This window comes from Engystomops pustulosus, chromosome 8 (assembly GCF_040894005.1).
Source record: "Engystomops pustulosus chromosome 8, aEngPut4.maternal, whole genome shotgun sequence".
In the NCBI taxonomy this organism is placed as follows: Eukaryota; Metazoa; Chordata; class Amphibia; order Anura; family Leptodactylidae; genus Engystomops; species Engystomops pustulosus.
Genome location: NC_092418.1, coordinates 74,540,990 through 74,561,830, shown reverse-complemented (window position 1 = coordinate 74,561,830; position 20,841 = coordinate 74,540,990). Strand labels below are relative to the sequence as shown.

Genomic DNA, 20,841 nt, shown 5'->3' with positions numbered 1-20,841 from the left:
TCTCTGTGTTTTGCCATCCTTTAACATGTAAGAATATGAAGTTGGTAATATTCAAACTGACCTCAACACGTAGAAAAAAATAGACGTGTTTAGAAAGTTGTGCCTTATGTCAAATTAAGTGTTTATGACAGCTAACCTCAAGTTATTGAATGCGATCCACTGCCACATGGCAATCCTCCCCTGGTGTCGCAGAAAAGCTGCCTGCACATACTGTGTGATTCATAGCACTAATACAAAGAAGCCTTCAACAGACTCAGCTCAAGATCAGAAGTCATTTATTCAGACATCATTCCAGCTAAATCCATCAGCTGTATATAAGAGAGCAGTTTACATGCAACCTTTTTGAGATAGAGGGAAGTTTTCAAGAATGGAGGTGTCTAGCCAAGGTCTTAAAGAACACGGCAGAAAGTCAACGGAGCTTGTGTTTGACCAATGAGACCAACGTGTTTAGTGTTTATATAAGATGGCCTTTGATAGGACTAAACAAATATAGAGTTTCCTAGGAGGAAAAACTGTTCACCATTTCCTAAAATCATTTAGGTTAAGATGACCAAAGATCAACAAGACGTATGAACATAGTTAGCAAAAATAGTTTGTTGTACTAAGTCACATGGGCAACCATATAATTCATTATATGCCTTTATCCTGTGGAGCAAAAGTTAAGTTGTATGTATTATACCACATGAAATATTTTTTTTAAATGTATTAACTTTTTGAAGTTTATTAAATGCTATTGGTTTCTTTTGCATCATTTTCATGCAATAATTAAATATTTTAATAAAAAAGTGTGAATACTCTGCACTAATAGGCACATTAAAATGTATTCAAATCAATAAAAATGAAAAAAAGCATTGAACCCTCAAATAAATCCCTTCACTTAGTAATAATTAAGCTGCAGGGCCCTTGCAGGTAGAAAACAGAAATGAAACATATAACTTGGCTGAGTAGTTACGCATGATAATTTCAAGTTTGCCGGAGGATGAAGGTATGGTGGATTGTGGAGATAATACTGTGAGTAAAATACTTGCATACATCCACGGTTGCTGTGTTTTAGATGCCTTTTGGCAGAAAGTCAAAGGTCTTTATGATTGGTACCTTCTGTTAGATGGAGGTAACAATGTGAGATGAGAATGGTCTACCGATTAGATCTTGTAAAACGTTTTTCGGAGTGTTGTGTGCCTTCTCATTGGCTGATAGTGTTATTGAAATGCATTTGTCATTTACACAACTCCAATATTATTCACTTACAGGGGTTTGCCCATTAAAGAAGATTCTCAAATTTCAATATCAGTTTTAATGATAGTAAAAAATATTACTCTTATATCTTAAAAATATTTAGGAATTTAGGGCCCAGGCTAAGGATCTCAGGATAAGATTCAGGGAAAGATATCTAGATTATGTTCTTAGACAAGCATACAGATCGGCAATAGAGAAGGATCACAGTGAGCTGTTACAGAACAAGGATGGGGCCCCAACAGATACTAAGATGATTAGACTGATTACAACTTTTGATAATGGGGCAAAAGAGGCTTCCAAAATAATACAAAAACACTGGGGGATCCTGTTGATGGACCCAGAGATATAAGACGATTAGGAGAGGCCCCACAAATCACCTTTAGGAAGGGTAGATCACTGAAAGTCACTATGTAGCCCCACGAAACACCACGCGGCTTAATAAAATAACCCCTATTGGTAATTTCAAATGCAGTGGGTGTATTGCTTGTCCTTACATGGAGATTAGCAAGACCTTTGTCTCCACCAATACGGGATGTAGCTACGAGGTCAAGCATTTCATTAGTTGCAAGACGAGTGGTGTCATCTACAAAATGATATGTAAATGTGGGATCGAATACATAGGGAAGAAAAATAGGGAATTGAAGAGGTGTATAGGGGAACACATATTGGACATTGACAAAAACAACGACACATCAGTAGCGAGACACATAAATCAGAAACATGTAGTTGACATATCGGCCATATTCTTTATGGGCATCGATATAGTCGAACAGTCACAAAGAGGGTTGACTGGGAACAAATGACTTTACAAAAGGAGTCTCATTGGATTTTCGAACTACAGACAATGAGCCCCAACGGACTTAATGAACAATTTACTATTTTGATATTTCTAGGAGAGATGATATCCATTTGAGCACTCCCAGCCAAATAACTTGTACAATCTTGTAAGGTCGATTATGTAATAATGAAGAAATGATAAACCGATATCCACAGGGACAATTAAGGAATGGGTATAGAGAACTGATATCCCCGAATATATGTACTTTTTCGAACTGTAGGGCTCCTATGTTACAGTATTTCGGAAAAGAGGCACAATTCAATTTATAAAAGTCACTTCAGAATTTTGAGGAGAAAAGAACTCTTTATAAATAGTGAAAACTGTAATATAAAACTATTTTTTTTTCTCTATACCATATGGAGCAAAAACTAATGTTCTGAGATCACAATTTTTCTTGTATATAATAGAAAAATACGGATGTACCATTGTCTCGAAGCACTCTGATATTGTACCTCACACAAGAGCATTGGTTTATAGGGCTTCAGAGTAAAGTGCCAACAAGGCTACTGAGGCGCTGTCGTCACGCGTTCCGGGGTGGAGCACAAGCTCCCCTGGCGGGCATGCGTAGATACGCCGGATTCATGCGCTCCACCGTTGGACCGTATAGTCTTCTGGTGCGCAGGCGCCACAGTCATGCACTCCAGATGTGAATCATGACCATTTCCACTGCGGCGTTTTCTCACACCGATGTGCGATTCTCTGTGGATGGTGCGTGTCTGAGTGCACTCCAGAGATGGAGAGCAGACACTTCCGGTCCGGATGGGATGTAGAGAGCATGGCTCTCACCGCCAAAAATGAAAAACCATTCCCATGGCAGACATGTAGGTGGGGCTAATTATATATAAGGTGGATCTCTTCAACACAATGGCGCTCACTAGCTAGGTATATCACTCAGGAAATGAGTATCTATTTAACTTTGGGGAAATAACCACGGAAGGCCTGTGTGTAACCATAGTCCAGGGTTCCAAGGTTTCCCCAGGTATCTTCTTGCCCTTTGGAGTTTTCAGTCCTAACCAGTCCCCTGATGATTCACCCCAACTGGTGATGAAACGCGCGTATGTGTATGTTAAGGGCGAGTATATCTAGAATCCCCCTTGGAGATCTCCTACAGGGATACATATCCTGAAGCCCGACATCTGACCTGGTAAGACTGCTCCATTTTAAATTGTGTTTTTGTCTACACATATTGGGGCTTATTTACTAAGGATCCTGCGGCCGCATTTTTGTCGGGTTTCACAACTTTTCAGGGATCACGCCGGGGATTGTGTCGGAAGAAGAAGGTGAACTCTGGCGTACCTGAGCGGTGAGAGACACATTCAGGATATCGGGTGCAGGGTCTACGTGGATCACAGCATAGTGCATAATCGTCAGGGAACGCACCTCAGGTATCACGACTCGGACGGGTAAGTAAATGTGCCCCAATGTGTGTATACAAGTTCAGTAAGTGATTTTTAACTATATCAGTAAAAGTTAAGTTTTATATGGCTAGTCCCTTGCTGTTGTGAACTTAGCAGGGGTGAACCTAAACTCTTTGCTTCCTGAGGAGAGCTATAAATGGTGCCCCTCTGCCACATCCAGTTGTAAAATATTAGCATGCTTCTTCCATGGCTCAGCATGATGGCATCATCTGGAAAATAAACTTTGAAGTGAGATGTAAATTGGTTGTATAAAGTCATGGAGGAAGAGAGTATAGCACTGAAGTCAAGCTTACCCTGTCTATCCCCTTCACTGTAATTTACACCCTGCAGAGGACTTCTGGAAAGCCAGTTACTGATGTCTTTGGACACAGGACCTTTCGTTACAGTGAAGTGGGAATTCTTAGGCAAGGAGAGCTCGACTTCAATGCTGAACTCTCCTCCTCCTTGACTTTACACAACCAATCCACATCTCAAAAATGTAGATTTTCTGGATGATATCACCATGCTGGGCCATGGAAGAAACATGGTGTTAAAACAATACTGGGAGTGGTTTATTAGGTCTATTTCTGCTGACAGGTTCCCTTTAAGTGGCTGATCCTGCTCTGTAGAAAATAACTGGGCCCCTGATACTACCCCCCTTTTAATGCAAGTGGTGCTGCCTATGGCTCAACTCACCTTATGGCTGGTGTACCCTTGGTTATTAGTTAAATGACTTTAGTCCGACACATTGCCCATTTTTTATTTCCTGGTTATTTTGTCAATTTTGCCAAATTTTATTAAATTAAAGCATTAAATGTTCTCAGCTATTTTACTGTTTATAACTCATAGGCAGGCCCTCTTCCTTGCTTTATTTAGAATCAATATGGATTCCAAGAAATTTGTAATTATTACTTACTGTTGTTATTGCATGCTAAAATACTCCCACTGACTAGAAAATATGTAGTTGCCGGAGATTCAACTGTTTTGATATTTTTATGATTAGCAATAACAACAACTTGACGGTGAGAACCTTCCAGAAAGTGACATAATCTTGAAAAGTCCACTAACTAGCCCAAAGTTCTCTGTTTCTTTCAGTGTAATTCCTTTCAACATCAGAGAACTTTCGAGAGAAAAAAGGGACAAGATCATAAATTGGTTAGTGTGAAAAAGCTTTGGGAAAAAAAGTGCACCCACCCAGGACTCCAAAGCTTCCACTTTGACAATAAATGTCCTCCATTGATCTCATTGGGGCAGATTTACTTACCCGGTCCATTCGCGATCCAGCGGCGCGTTCTCTGCGGTGGATTCGGGTCCGTCCGGGATTCACTAAGGTAGTTCCTCCGCCGTCCACCAGGTGGCACTGCTGCGCTGAAAAGCATCGTTCCGCACTGGAATTCACCGAGCTGGACTAAGTGAAGGTAAGCGCGTCCCAAGCGACACTTTTTTTGTTCCGATCGCGTGCGCCAAAATCCCGGGGCAATACAGGGAAAATCGGCGCAAATCCGAAATATTTGGGTAACACGTCGGGAAAAAGCGAATCAGGCCCTTAGTAAATGACCCCCATTGTCTCAGAAATGGGTCCATGAAAAATTATATGAGTACCTCAATTGCCTGGATTGCAACCTGACTCCAGCTTTCAAAATCAACCCACTTTTTTTTGCAGGCTGGTTAAGGTTCTTCCTAAAACTGAGATGTTCCTAATGAATTTCCCATAATGGAAAAGGAAACATGGGAGAGCCTTCAGGGAAGTAGGCCTCAGAGGCCCTGATTCTTTTTTCAGGGTCCAAACAAAGTTTATTTGGAGACAGAATGTAGCCAAGAAAATGGATTTACTTGAGCCAAAATGCCTATTTCTTATGCTCAGCAAATAACCAAATTTCTTTACAGTATATGTCTAATTGTGTTGTTCATGAGAAGCCTTATCTACAGAGAAAATCAAAATGTCAAATTAGTATTCAACAGCAAAATGGCCAATGCAATCTCTTAGTAGATCAGTAGATCATTTACAAACTTTTTGAAAACGAACTAGAGTCAGGATTCAGTCTGTGGACCCCCTGGACCACTACGGGAGATGGTACTAGCTGACACCTGGGACCGGAGTTTAAATGGAACCTGGTCTTCACCAGAGCCTGCTGCAAAGCGGAATGGTCTTGCTGCGGAGGGGTATCACCAGGTTGTTTCACAGATGAGACTAGCCCGCTGTGGCAGCCAAGGTAGCAATGCAGGAGACAGTCCGAGCCCGGGGTGACAGCGGTAGAATAGCGCTGGAAGGAACACTAAGACTCACCACAAGAACACACAAGCTGGCACACGGAACAGGAACGCAGGATCACAGGAACACAGGAGCAGGAACAGGAATGCAGGATACTTAGGAACGAAACAGAGGAACACACCGGAGACACAGGAACGCTTTAGGGCTTTCTCTTCACAGGAATGGCTTTAAGATCGGGCAGGGAATGATGGGAGCCACCGGATTAAATGCAGACCCGGAAGTGGCCAGCGCCAATCACCTGTGCACTGGTCCTTAGAGACCTTAGGGAGCGGTGACGCACGTGGGGCCTAGTCCGGACGGGAGCAGGAGCATGGAGAGGTTAGTCTTGGGCAGCGCCAGCGGGGCCAGTGACACAGAGAGGGGCATGGGTTCCCCCCGGCAATCCGCGACATGGATCGCGGGAGTACCCATGACAGCCAAACTATCTTTTCAAGCAAATCTGGGATGATAGAGGCTAATTAGCAGCTGACCACTGGTGAACCTGTTTTTAAAGGACACTAGTACATGTAGAAATACCCTTTTAAGGGGAACCTGTCACCAGCCATACCACCCATAAACCTCACAGGTACCTTATAGCCCACTGTTTATGTGTTCCGTTCATGGCTTTTTATAGTAATTTGACCTCTCGTCCCCTTACACTCCTTACCTAGCTTATCTTGGCGTCATCCTCTTTTTCTTTTCTTGGCCTCACAGGCTCACTACATAGTGAGAGCACTCATAATCTAGTTGGCGGTACTCATCCACAATGTGCACATCCACGGTCCACTAGCTAGAGGTCCACTAGCTTGGCGCATGTGTGAAGGCCACAGGCGCACTGCATATGTGTGAGTTCTTGGCACCAAAAGATGATGATGTCACAGTGAAGGAATCTGGGTTAGAAGTAGGAGGGGACAAGACGAGTTGGGGTACTTTGAATGTATTCCAGAGGTCCCCAACCTCCTTGACTTTATTTATGGAGTGAATAAAAGTACTTTTTGTTAGAATGGTGGCATCAAATTACTATATAAAACCTCAAATGGAAGACATATACAGTGAGTGGTTTGTTGTTTTTGGGGGTATGGTTGGTGAAAAGTTCCCTTCAAAAAAATCCCTGATTGCCCAAAGGGCCTTCCCTGGGATCAGCCTCCCCAGTGAACCTCATAAGAGGAAGCTGGAGCTTCTAATTGTATAGGTTTGGCCAAACGACAAGAACAACCCCAGGATTCCGTCAGTCCCAATCAAGTTAGATAGCTAATCTCAAATCTGCTTGTAGGGGGTCAGGAAAAGGGTAACAGCCAAAAATGTCCTTAATCTAGTTGGATAGCCCTTTATGAAACTGAAACATGTGAACTACAGATGAAAAAACTTCTGTCCGCAGCTCATTGGTGTTGAGGTTTAGTAAAAAGGCCCAATCCTGTAATTTACCCTCCAGGCCCAAAGTCATTACGATTCTCCTGCTAGGATTCTGTTCCACAAAATCTCAGCCTGAAGGACAGCCCTATGCTTTCACTGAAGGTCTAAAACGACTTCTGGTTGCCTGGGGAAATTATATGTTTTTGCTACCGCATTAACAGGCCTTATCCTGTATGTTTTAGAGGAAAATGTGAATAAACAAATAGTAGTAAGAACAAATATTAAAATGATATCTAGTAATTCATATAATGATGTCATGTCCAAGTACTGATCATACCCAGGTCACTGTGATTAGGAATATTCTCTGTATGCTTTTTAGTGTTGATAAAATATTGTTTTCACTCAGTTTATGTTTTTCTTTGAAAATGATTTTTTGGGCCAAAAGAAAAGTTCTAAATAAAGTTTTGCACATCAAAAGTTTCTTGTAAAACTTGCATATAAATGGGAAAATACGCAGATTGCCTTTAACCCCGAAGCATCTCTAACCCCCTTCGTGCTGGATCACTTGTTAGAGGAATGCACAGCCCTGCAATGGAAAATATAATAGTGTACAAACAAGTCCCTATTCCCTAAATATCCTGTGAAAAGCAATTATACATTACTAAAACATGCTCTTCTTCTATGACCCATGTTACTATCCCTCCATAGATGACACTTCTAAACATAAAACAGTTTCTCATCCTCACAGCTACCTATTATACAAGGAGTAAGCAGTCACTTTTCTTAAAGGAAACCTACCACTTCTGAAGGTAGGTATGAGATGCAAACACCGGGCACCAGCTCAGGGTGAGCTGGTGCCGGTGCTTAGTCTCGTTAGTGTTAAAACCGTGGTATCGCGGTTTTAACACTTTTTAAACTTTCTAGCAGAAACTGCTTCGGCGCTGCGTGCGCACGATCGTGCGCGCGCCTACATTGGAAATGCAGCAGGCGTTGCGCGCGCACGGTCGCGCGCAGCGCCGAAGCAGTTTCTACTATAAAGTTTAAAAAGTGTTAAAACCGCGATACCGCGGTTTTAACACTAACGAGACTAAGCACCGGCACCAGCTCACCCTGAGCTGGTGCCCGGTGTTTGCATCTCATATCTACCTTCAGAAGTGGTAGGTTTCCTTTAAGGCATAAACTAACGCTCAAATGTTTGGGCCACTTTGACATTTCCTTATTTTTGAAAGAAATGCACATTTTTTTCAATGAAGCTAACATTAAATGAACCATAAATACAGTCTGTACGTTGTTAATGTGGTAAATGACTTATCTCTCTGCATGTTTGGTTTTCAAAGCAATATCTATATAGGTGTATATAGGCTCATTTCCAACAACCACCACTCCAATGGCTTAATGGTACATTGCATTTGCTAACTGTGTAAGAAGGCTAATGGATGTTTAGAAAACCTTTGAAAACACTTGTTCAAGTGATTAGAGAAGCTATAAAACTGACCCTCCTTTGAGGTTGAGAATCTGGAGCATCACATTTGTTTGTTTTATGAAACTCTCACAAAGGCTGGAAGAAAAGAACTTTCATGTGAAACTCGACAGTCTACTCTTGTTCTTAGATATGAAAGCCATTACATGCGACAAATTGCCAAGAAGAAAAAACTGAAGATTTCCTACAACTGTGTGTACTACTCTATTCTGAGGAAACCAGAGTAGAAAGAAACGTGGGAGGCCCCGCTGCACAACAAGACAAGTACATTAGAGTCTCTAGTTTTAGAAACCAATGCCTCAAAGGTCCTCAACTGACAGCTTCATTAAATAGTACCCACCAAACGCCAGTGTATACCTTTACAGTGAAGAGGTGACTCCAGGATGCTGGCCTTCAAGGCAGAGTGGCAAAGAAAAAGCTATATCTGACACTGTCTAATAAAAGGAGAAGATTAAAATGGGAAAAAAGAACACATACATTGGACAGAGGAAGATTGGAGAAACTATTATAGACAGGCAAATCTAAGTTTGAGGTGTTTGGATCACACAGAATAACATTCCTGAGGCGCAGAACAACTGAAAAGATGCTAGAAGATGCCTGACACCATCTGTCAAGCATAGTGGAGGTAATGTGATGGTCTTGGGTTGCTTTGGTGCTGGTGAAGTTAGAGATTTGTACAAGGTCAAAGGGATTTTGAATAAGAAAGGCCATCACTCCATTTTGCAATGCTATGCCATACCCTGTGGACAGCGTTTGATTGGAGTCAATTTCATCCTACAACAGGACAAAGCACCTTCCAAATTATACATGAACTATTTAGTGAAGAATCAGGTGGCTGGGATTCTATCTGTAATGGATTGGCCAGCCCAGTCACCAATGAGCTGTTGTGAGAGCAGCCTGACCATATGGTACTCAAAAAGTGCCCATCAAGCCAATCCAACTTGCGGGAGGAGCTTCTGGAAGCTTGGGGTGATATTTCTCCAGATTACCTCAGCATATTAACAGCTGGAATGCCAAAGGTCGGCAATGCTGGAATTGCAGCAAAGAGGGCATTCTTTGATGAAAGCAAAGTTTGAAAGAGAAAATTATTATTTCGAATGAAAAAAAAAATATTTCAAACCTTGTCAATGTCTAGACTTTATTTTCTATTTATTTTACAACTCAAAAATAAAAGTATAAGTATCACCAAATAAGGAATGGTGATATTGAGTCCTTTGTGACCTTCTTTTAATTTTTTGAATGGAGTTGATCCCAACATTAAATTTACAATGACATACTCTCAGTCAGAGATAAAATTTTTGGACACGTGGGTATATGTGAGGGGTGACAGATTAGCAATCTTTTGAGATTCTGTTGAGTGTGCATCCAAGAAGAATTATAGAATCTCTCCACTTGTCACGGGTGGTCCTGCGACCCATGCTCCTCTGCCCCCGCCAGCGCGGCGCCAGCGCGCCTCACTTGTCCCGACTCCCGGCTCGCTCCCCTTCGCTGTGCACACGCGTCCCCGACTGCTAGGGTGCGCGCGCGGCAGCTTCTCCAGATTTAAAAGCCCAGCGCCCCATTAATTGCCGCTGGCCATATTGCCTAATTCACAAGTCACACCTGAGGAACGACCTAGTTGTACCACGCCACAGCTAGTCTAACCCGCTTTGCGGCGGGCATTGGTGAAAACCGGGTACCACTTAGACTCCGGTCCCAAGTAGTGGCTTGAGTCATCGTCTGCAGTGGTCCAGAGGATCCACAACCCTCTGGCCTGACAGTAAGATCCAGCTATGGATCCCGCTGAGGTACCATCTCCCAGTTGGCCCGATCTTGCCACGATCGTGATCCACCAATCCCGGCAGATTGCCGCACAGCGCGAACAGCTGGAGCAAGTCACCGCCATACTGCAACAGTTGCTAACTACCCAGCATCAGCAACAGGTCCCTGAAGCTGCTCCTGCAAATCCCGCTACCCCGTCTGTCCTTCCTGCTACTGAACCCAGGCTACATCTTTCTATGCCCAGCAAGTATGACGGGGATCCGAAGCTCTGCAGGGGGTTTATCACCCAGTGTTCTTTACACATAGAACTCATGCCGTCCCAATTCGTCACGGAGTGGTCCAAGGTGGCATTTATCCTTAGCCCTGGCCTGTGCTACCCCGCTTTAGTACAGAGACAACCCGGTCACGGCTACACTCTCCGAATTTCTGGCAGAATTCCGGTCAGTCTTCGAAGAACCTGCACGGGACTCCTCTGCTGAGACAGCGTTGTTGAATATGTGCCAGGGCAATTCATCTGTGGGAGAGTATGCCGTGCAGTTCCGTACCCTGGCTTCGGAGCTCTCCTGGAACGACGCGGCCCTGTCCGCAACTTTCAAAAAGGGACTCTCCTCTCATGTTAAAGACACTCTGGCCACTCGTGATCTGCCGTCTACTCTGAGTGGTCTAATCACTCTGGCCACCCGCATAGACGTGCGATTTAGAGAGCGTGCTGTAGAGTCTTGCGTCAAGCAGCCTCAAGTTCGTCCACAACGTCTTCTGCCGGTGCCAGCTTCTTCTTTGTGGCCAAGAAAGATGGATCTCTTCGCCCCTTGCGTTGACTATAGGGGCCTCAATAAGGTGACAGCAAAGAACCGGTATCCATTGCCTTTGATCACGGAACTCTTTAACCGCCTCCGTGGTGCTAAAGTCTTCTCTAAATTGGACCTTAGAGGGGCATATAATCTATTCCGCATCCGGGAGGGCGATGAGTGGAAGACCACCTTTAACACCCGAGACGGGCACTTTTAGTACCTGGTCATGCCTTTTGGACTGTGTAATGCGCCTGCAGTATTTCAGGAATTTGTTAATGACATCTTCAGAGACCTGCTATACTCCTGTGTTGTTGTCTACTTAGATGAGATCTTGGTCTTCTCTCCTGATCTGGAGTTTCATCAAGTGCATGTGCGGCAAGTTCTTAGGCGCCTAAGGGCCAATCACCTCTATGCCAAACTAGAAAAGTGGCAGTTCCATCAGAAGAGCCTTCCGTTTCTAGGATACATAATCTCCGATAAAGGCCTACAGATGGATCCAACCAAGTTGTCTGCGGTACTTCAGTGGCCTCGCCCAGTGGAACTTTGTGCCATACAAAGATTCCTGGGTTTTGCTAATTATTCCCCCTCAATTCATTCCTCACTTCTTTTCCCTTGTATCTCCCATTGTGGCCCTAACTAGAAAAGGCGCTGATCCCAGACACTGGCCACCAGCGGCTGAGAAAGCATTCTCAAGACAGAAGTCTGCCTTCGCCTCTGCTCCTGTACTGACACGGCCAGATTTAGAGAAACCATTCCAACTTGAGGTTGATGCCTTTTCGGTAGGTGCTGGAGCTGTGCTCACGCAGAGAGGGCCCAAAGGCCGAACGCTTACCTGCGGTTTCTTTTCCAAAACCTTCTCTGCGGCTGAGTAGAATTACTCCATAGGAGATCGGGAACTCCTGGCTATTAAACTTGCCTTGGAAGAGTGGCGCTATCTTCTGGAAGTAGCTCATCACCCAATCAGTGTATATTCTGAACACAAGAATCTCCTTTACCTCCAGACTGCTCAACGCCTCAATCCAAGACAAGCCCGCTGGTCCCTTTTCTTTTCACGTTTAAATTTTTTGATCCATTTTCATCCAGCTGAAAAGAACATCAAGACAGATGCCCTCTCACGTGCCTCTGATGTTATTGGGGAAGAATCGGCTCCTCAGCATATCATCCCTCCGGAACGGCTGGTTGTGGCTGCTCCAGTAGACCTCCGGCAGCTCCCACCTGGCAAGACTTATGTCCGACCTGCCCTTCGGAAGAAGATTTTGACTTGGGGACATTGTTCTCGTGTGGCTGGGCCTCATGGGGTACAGCGCTCCTTAGCCCTCATTTCTCGTTGCTATTGGTGGCCCGGATCTGGTCCAAGACGTACGAGATTTTGTGGGTTCCTGCACCTCCTGTGCTCGTAATAAGCCATCACGCCTCAAAGCTGCTGGTCTCCTGATGCTGTTGCCGATACCCAGTTGCCCATGGATTCACATGGCCATGGACTTTGTCACAGACCTTCCCTGTTCCTCTGGGAATACTGTCATCTGGGTGGCAACTGATCGGTTCTCCAAAATAACTCATTGGGGCAGATTTACTTATCTAGTCCATTCGCGATCCAGCGGCGCGTTCTCTGCGGTGGATTAGGGTCTTCCGGCGATTCACTAAGGCAGTTCACGATCCGTTGCTGGGTGCAGGTAAGCACGTGTCAGCGACACTTTTTTTTTAAAAAAATGCGGCGGTTTTTCCGATTCCGTCGGGTTTTCATTCGGCCACGCCCCCCCCCGATTTCCGTCGCTTGCACGCCGGCGCCGATGCGCCACAATCGAATCGCGTGCGCCTAAAACCCGGGGCAATTCAGGGAAAATCGGCGCAAATAGGAAATATTTGGGTAACCCGCCGTAAAAACGCGATTCGGGTCCTTAGTAAATGACCCCCATTTTGTCCCGCTGCCAGGCCTACCATCTGCTCCTTGCCTTGCCAGCCTGTTCTTCACTCACTTCTTCCGGGTTCATGGTCTCCCCCGGCACATAGTATCTGACAGTGGGGTTCAGTTTGTTTTACCGGTTCTGGCATTCTCTGTGCAGCCAACTACCGGTGAAATTGGACTTTCCTTCAGCGTATCACCCTCAGTCCAATGGACAAGTCGAGAGGGTTAATCAGATCCTAGGCTGTTATATCCACCATTTTGTCTCTGCCCGACAAGACGACTGGTCTACTCTGCTCCCATGGGCAGAGTTCTCCTACAACTCCCTGGACTCTGAGTCTGCCGGTGCCACTCCTTTCTTCGTTGTCTATAGGAGACATCCACAACCACCCTTACCTCTCTCCGTGTCTGCTGATGTTCCTGCTGTGGAAGAGTTGGTAGAAGACCTTAAATCCATCTGGGAACAGACTCGTAAGTCTCTACTTCTGGCGTCCGTCCGCACCAAAACTCAAGCTGACAAGTAACGCAGGTCTCCTCCCATATTCTATCCAGGTGACAAAGTGTGGCTGTCATCCAAGTATGTTCACTTGAAGATCCCAGTTACAAGCTGGGCCCATGTTTTCTGGGACCATTCGAGGTGTTACAGCGCATTAATCCAGTGGCGTATAAAATCCGCCTTCCTCCTACCATGCGCATCCCAAATTCTTTCCACGTCTCCCTGCTGAAACCTGTCATCCTGAATCGCTTCACATGGCAAGTTCCTCCTCCCACTCCAGTGGCAAACTCCACCAACACCTATGAGGTAAAAGAGATCCTGGACATGAAGACAGTAAGGGGGAAGCGGTTCTTCTTGGTTGACTGGAAGAGGTTCGGGCCAGAAGAGAGGTCGTGGGAGCCAGAGGATAAAATAATGGATCGTGATCTTCTGCAGAGATTCGTCTAGCCCAGGAGGAGTGGGAGGCCGAAGGGGGGGGGGCGGTACTTTCATGGGTGGTCCCGCAACCCATATCGCAGGTCGCGGGCTCACCCGTGCTCCTCTGCCCCCGCCAGTGCACCGCCAGCGCGTTTCACCTGTCCTGGCACGCTCCCCATCGCTGTGCGCGCACGTCCCCGACTGCTAGGGCGCGTGTGCAGTAGATTCTCCAGATTTAAAGGGCCAGCGCGCCATTAATTGGCGCTGGCCATATTGCCTAATTCTACATAAGCCTGCGTCTTCCTGCAAGCCCTGACGGAACTTTGTGCCTCACAGCCTGAGAGAAAGCTCTTCTGTGATTCACCTGCGTTCCTGTGTCTCATGAGTTCCTGTGTCTCATGCATTCCTGTGTCTCTTGCATTCCTGTGTCTCCTGCGTTCCTGAGTCCCTCCATGTTCCTGTGTTACCTGAGCTCCTCCGTGTTCCCGTGTACCAGTGTTCCTCCGTTCTGCTGTCCTGTGTGCTGTGTTCCTGTACCCCTCTGCTTGGACCTCCTGTTTCTGACCCCGGATGGACTCTGATGTTGTATCTTTGCCACCTGCCCTGACCCTGTGCCTGACCTCAAGATTGACTGCCCTTCCCGTACCTCAACCTTGGCTGCCACTGCAGACAAGTCACGTCTGAGGAACGACCTGGTGGTACCACGCCGCAACTTGTCTAACCCGCTTTTTGGCGGGCTCTGGTGAAAACCGGGTACCACTTAGACTCCGGTCCCAGGTAGTGGCTTGAGTCATCGTCTGCAATGGTCCAGAGGATCCACAACCCTCTAGCCTGACAACCCTATAGCCAAATGATTAGGGTTAGTAGAATAGTAAGCAACGCGGCCAAAATGGAGACACGGCTAGACTAAATGGCAATGAGGTTAATTTGCAGGGGTTAGCCACCACATAAATTAGTAGTGGACTCTATATGGAAACATTGGCCCATACGTAACCGGTTACATAAGGATGTCCCTTAATTTTTAAGAGACTCCCCTGTTTTCATACAAGAGGGGTAAGAATTTCCATGATAAACTTGTTAAGAGTGACATAGGACTTTGCTACATCATTGAAACCGATCTGATTTTGTTATAAAAGTACTAACTTGCCTGTGTCCTAATATCTTTGTCGGGGAAACTACCACTGAATGTAGATTAAGACTATATAATTGTAGATCATCAATCAATACGCGTAATTCCGTGTTCCCCAATATTTTCATGAGGCAGATCATAATATTTGGCAACTAAAATGGTGCATTATAGACCATGTCCCTTCCCTGAGGTGGGGGGGGGGGTTGAGATAGACAGAAAATGCTGAAAAAACGAGAAATTGAATGGATACATCGGCTTAACACCCTTCAAACTAATGGGATGAGTGTGGAATTTAATCTGAATATTCTTAATTGAATTAATATATATGTTGACATCACCCCTTTATACTCTTATTCATCGATTCAGATAGGAATGTTGTTTTTTTTTTTATACACAAATTTCTTGTAGAAATGGGAACCTGGTGAAAACACTCACTACTCTGCATGGCTTAATTTGTCCCTATTGGCGCATTGTCCTTTCCATGTTTGCCTGTACTTAGCCTTGAAAATTCTTTTTAATAAAGTAAATGTACAGGTTTTTACATATCTGCAGTGCAATAGTCTGAATATGGTCCAAGGATCTCCACAACATTACCAAGGTGACTCATCCAGGCTTTTTTGCTCGTATGGAAAATATTGACCCTCTGCTGCTTATGACAGACATCGTAGCACTACATTTACCTTTTGGAAATTACCTTATATCCTTAGTTCCGAGCGTTTTCACGATATGGGCATCAGGTCCCTTAACCGGGATTGAGGCTGCCGACTCCTCAATCCAGAGAATCCCATGAGATGTGGTTGTCACCTGATCGATGTGGAATCATAGGACAGAGAGCATGCAGCAGTATTGGGAGCTCATGGGTAATACAAGTACTTACTGTGAATCCAGTGACACAAAGGATGTGTTTAATAGAAGAAGAAAAATCCAAAGAGAAAAGAGAAATCCTGACTACCATGTCAGCTTCTTCTGGCCATGACTCATTTGTGGAGATTTTACAACACAAATATTTTAGGTTCTTTACTTCATCATAATATCCACCTTTTTTATCACAAATAATAAATGCCTCTACAGTAGACATTATATTAACAGTGTCCCAAAGTAGACCACATTTATCAAAAACAGTGAAAACAGTGCAAACATTCTAGCGACTGTCTGTCTCTGTAACTCTCATTCCAGCAACTGTCTGTCTCTGGCAGTCTCATTACAGTGACTGTCTCTCTCTGAGACTTTCATTACAGTGACTTTCTGTCTCTGACACTCTCATCCACGCAACTGTCTGTCTCTGACACTCTCATTCACGCAACTATCTGTCTCTGACACTCTCATTCCAGTGAGTGTCTGTCTCTGGCAGTCTCACTCCAGCTACTGTCTGTCCCGGGCAGTCTCATTCCAGTGACTCTCTGACATTCTCATTCCAGTGACTGGCTTTCTCTGACACTGTCATTCCAGTGACTGTCTGTCTCTGACACTCTCATTCCAGTGAATGTCTGTTTCTGACACTCTCATTACAGCAACTGTCTTTCTCTGACACTCTCATTACAGCAACTGTCTTTCTCTGACACTCTCATTCCGGTGACTGTCTGTCTCTGACACTCTCATTACAACAACTGTCTGTCTCTAACACTCTCATTACAGTCTCAAAGCACAGCTGTTTATAAAATTACAGCTGATCTCCGCTTGGAACAGTTTTACCTCAGACATTCCTGATAAATCTCCCCCTATGTCTGTCTCGATCTTACCTCACACATAAGTTCTTCTAATCATTGCCTATAGTAACCAATCAAAGCTCAGAGCTCATATTAATGACCTGTGGCAGAACAGCAACCAATCAAGGCTCACCTTAATTTACTAAGGGCCTAATCGTGTCTTTACGTCACGTTACCCGAATTTTACAGTTTTGTGCCGATTCTCCCTGAATTGCCCCGGGATTTTGGCGCACGCGATCGGTTTGGGGGCGTGGTCGTCGGAAAACCCGTCGGATTCAGAGAAACCGCCGTATTTTAAAAAAAATGTGTCGCTTGACACGTGCTTACCTGCACCCGGTCTGGCTTGGTGAACTTCAGTGCATTCCGTCGGAATTCAGTGCAGCAGCGACACCTGGTGGACATGGTGGGAACTACCTTAGTGAATCGCCGGAAGACCCGAATCGTCCACAGCGAATGGACCGGGTAAGTAAATCTGCCACAATGGCTTATGTATATGGTCGCTAAAAAGTGGGTTTTGTAAATATGGGTTTTTGGTAAAAAAAAATTTCGGCTCAAAACCTGGCCACAGGTCAGCGACTGTGCTTAATTTGGTAATTATAAATGCGACAGTACAGATTCCTTTAGCGCACATACATTAATACATACACACACATATACTCAGCTTTATATATTAGATAAAGATCCTCTCCACCATTTGCTTTACATTGAATGGGGTCAAGTAATTTATCTCTATTCCATTGGAATGAGTGATCCTTTAGTGGTCAGATCCATGGATTGTTCTTCATCTTAATTTCCCCACCAGCCAGTAATAATGCCCCCCCCCCCAGTAGCCAGCAGTAATGCCCCCAGTAGTAATATCCTCAGTAGCCAGCAATCAAGGCCCACAGTAGCCAGTAAAAATACCCCAGTAGCCATTAATACTTAAAAGAGAATACTTACCTCTTCTTTCAGGCGACACATTTTCTCCTTCTCACCCTGGACAATGATGAAGTCATTGCATCTGCTTGAGCTGGGTCTGACGAATCACAGGTCAAAGGTCTATTCAAGCCTATGGCCTGTGAGGCCCAGGTGCAGACGGACAGATTCCCATCTCATAGCCCTACTGTATCCTGTGAGATGGGAATCACAGAGTAGAGAGAAACATGCATTGCGGCTCCCCACTTGGAGTGAGCCGGTTTCTCTCCAGCTCACAAAACTAGAATTTTAACAACTTCCTTGTGCGAGCTGGAGAGGACCAGGTGAATCCCACCCCTGAGGCTACATACTGTAGACAAAAGAACTGTATCAAATGGTTGTAAAGAGCTAAGAAAATGGTAATAGTTAACAACCTAAATTATTGTTAGTAACTACAACAGCATTTAATCTGATGAGCAAACTGAAGATTATAACTGATATTTATTTAGTTTTCATTTTTTCTACTTGTTTGGTTTTCTAAACTGATTATTTATGCAGGTTTGGCAGAAAATATATGGAAATATTCCAGTATGAAAATTCTTTCTCAAACATGTATCCAAACATCAAAATAAAGTGTTTTCCAGCTGATTATTTGTGACGGTCAAAAGATTTAATTGAAAAAAATTGATTACATATTTGCTGAGAACTACTTAACGCTCACTGACGGATATATCCATCAGGGAGTTGTTAAGGATGTATGAATATCACTGGGCGAGCCCTCTTCATACAGACATCAGACACTCATCGATAACAACCGGGGTCGGTGTTAGCACCAATTGCAAGTGTTAACCCCCTGATTGCCGCCTGCAAAGATGTCGGTAGCATTTAAAGGAAATCTACCACCAGGACGAAGGAAAGAGAGAAAGCTACTAGTGAAACACGTTTTGGGTTGCACAGTGTGTGCCTATTTAGTTGGTATGGTAACTATGCTCTAAGTCTCTGTTAATAGAATTTTGCCATGCTTTACCTGTTGACTGCACTTTGGCCTATCTTACTTTTTGTTCCATACCTATCATTTAGTATGCTCTTTTGGTGGCAATATACCAAATATAATGATATAAGTGTGTATGACATGCACTGCTTTTAATATCTGTTCCCATTGCTTTGCTATTATATTAATTTTGAGAGAAATAAAATTTATGGTCTTATACTTGCATATTGTGTACTTCTTATTTATTAATAATAGGTACATAGCAAAAGATAAAAAGAATCAAAGTGAAAGAGAGAGGAAGGGAGGTTTTGCAGGTTTTCATGTCACCGAGGTGCCTGGCCTTGGTAAAGCCCTTTTTCTGGCTCACCCATCTCCCCATAGAGCAGTGATGGCGAACCTTTTAGAGACCGAGTGCCCAAACTGAAACGCAAAATGCACCTACTTATCGCAAAGTGCCAATAAGACAATTCACACTCGGGGCTAGTTCCTGATCAGTAGTAACTCCTCTCTAGTGCTTCTAAATTGAATTGCGTTTTAAAATGCATACTGCCCAATAATGCCAAAATAGATAACTAGAAAATCTGCAGCAGTCCTAGGTTAGTAATTAATAATAAAAATAGATCACTACATACATAGGGAGCCACTGGGTTTAACAGTGCAGTATTAAGTTTACACAGGACTGCTGGGATATCAGATCGCATATATTACACAGGACTGCTGGGATACCAGATCACATATATTACACAGGACTGCTGGGATACCAGATCGCATATATTACACAGGACTGCTGCAGCCTGTCTGCTTTCTTTCCTTGCATAGGACTGCTACCTTATACATCACTGTTTTACATTAAGAAAGAGGCAGCAGTCCTATGTAATGAATGAAAGCTGTCTAGCTACAGAAGTCCTATGTAACGTAAGGAGCAATAAGATGCAGCAGTCTGTTACTCAAATGGCTTTTGCACCATGCAGTGCTGTATTTTACACAGGACTGCTGCAGCCTAATGTTCCATAGTTTACTTAGGACTGCTGTATTTCTCTCAATGTGACACAAACAGTGCAGGGTAAAATGCTTTTATACCTTTTACAGGGCTGCCTGAGAGAGGGTGAGGCAGCAGTCCTATGCATGTAACTTACATGGGACTGCTGCTTTTCCCTCTGTGTAAGGACAATAGTGCTGTTCTATACACAGGAGTGTCTGATAGGGATTGGGATCCTGCAGCCCTATGTACAGTGAATGAATAACCATCAGGGCTGTTTGTGGGGTCGGGTGACACAGGAAGCTAAATGTAATTGGAATGAGCAGAACTCACCCACCATCTATCAGCCTGGACTCCTGTGCTGCATCGTTCTCTTATCTTCAGGTCTCCCTGCTGACAGGCGGGAGGAGAGCAGGGGCTGAGGCAGGAGACGCTGTGTGAGTGCCCAGCATCTGTGACTCCGCCCACATGCAACCTCTGACCTCTGTGGCCGGCTCCGTGCTGCTGCCTGCTGAAGCATGTGTAAGCTGTGATCAGACAGCAGCGCTGGCACACAGGAAACTCCACAGAGACCTGACACCTTCACAGCATGAAGATCGGCTGAGCAGGGTCAGTTCCAGTGAGCCTCCGGCAGTGGTTCAGGCATCAGTGCGCGTGCCCACAGAGAGGGCTCTGCGTGTCCTCTGTGGCACGCGTGCCATAGGTTCGCCACCACTGCCATAGAGTATAGTACACACATTGCCAAATGTTTTTTATAATAAAACTGGCTATTTCCGATAAAAATGAAACATTAGATGAGAGTTTACCTTTCTCTCTGCAGAGCAGTGTCCGTTGTCCCTTGGGAATGGCCAGTGAGGAGTGGTTTCCCCCTGACCTCAGGGAACCGCTCCGTCATGCTCCTATTTCGACTAGGAGGGATATGGGCTTTTTTAAAATTTTAAATAAACAGATGACAGAACGGTTTCCCGAGGGTGTGGAGGAAACTGCTTCTCATTGCCCACTCCCATGGGACACAAGACACTGCTATGCACAGAGAAAGGTAAACTCTCATCTAACTTTTCTTTTTTATCGGAAAAAGCCAGTTTTATTATAAAAACACTTTGGCAACGTGCACACTATTCTCTATGGGGGAGCCAGAAAAAGGAGCTCCTGATGACTGGTTCCCCTTTAATGAACAGCATTGCAATTTGGCCAGAAGACAGATATTTCTGTATGATGC

The 20,841-nt window shown here is 44.6% G+C and overlaps 1 long non-coding RNA gene across 2 annotated transcripts in view; it reads right to left on the bottom strand.

Moving 5' to 3' along the window:
- The window catches only part of LOC140074636 (uncharacterized), a 43,232-nt gene extending 23,193 nt beyond the window's left edge, over nucleotides 1–20,039 (bottom strand). The window contains exon 1 of one of the 2 annotated variants that reach the window (XR_011849222.1): nucleotides 19,956–20,039. This is a non-coding gene — a long non-coding RNA (uncharacterized lncRNA). The remainder of the gene's footprint in view (nucleotides 1–19,955) is intronic. The other variant, XR_011849223.1, reaches the window with a different exon arrangement.
- Nucleotides 20,040–20,841: the final 802 nt, after the last annotated feature.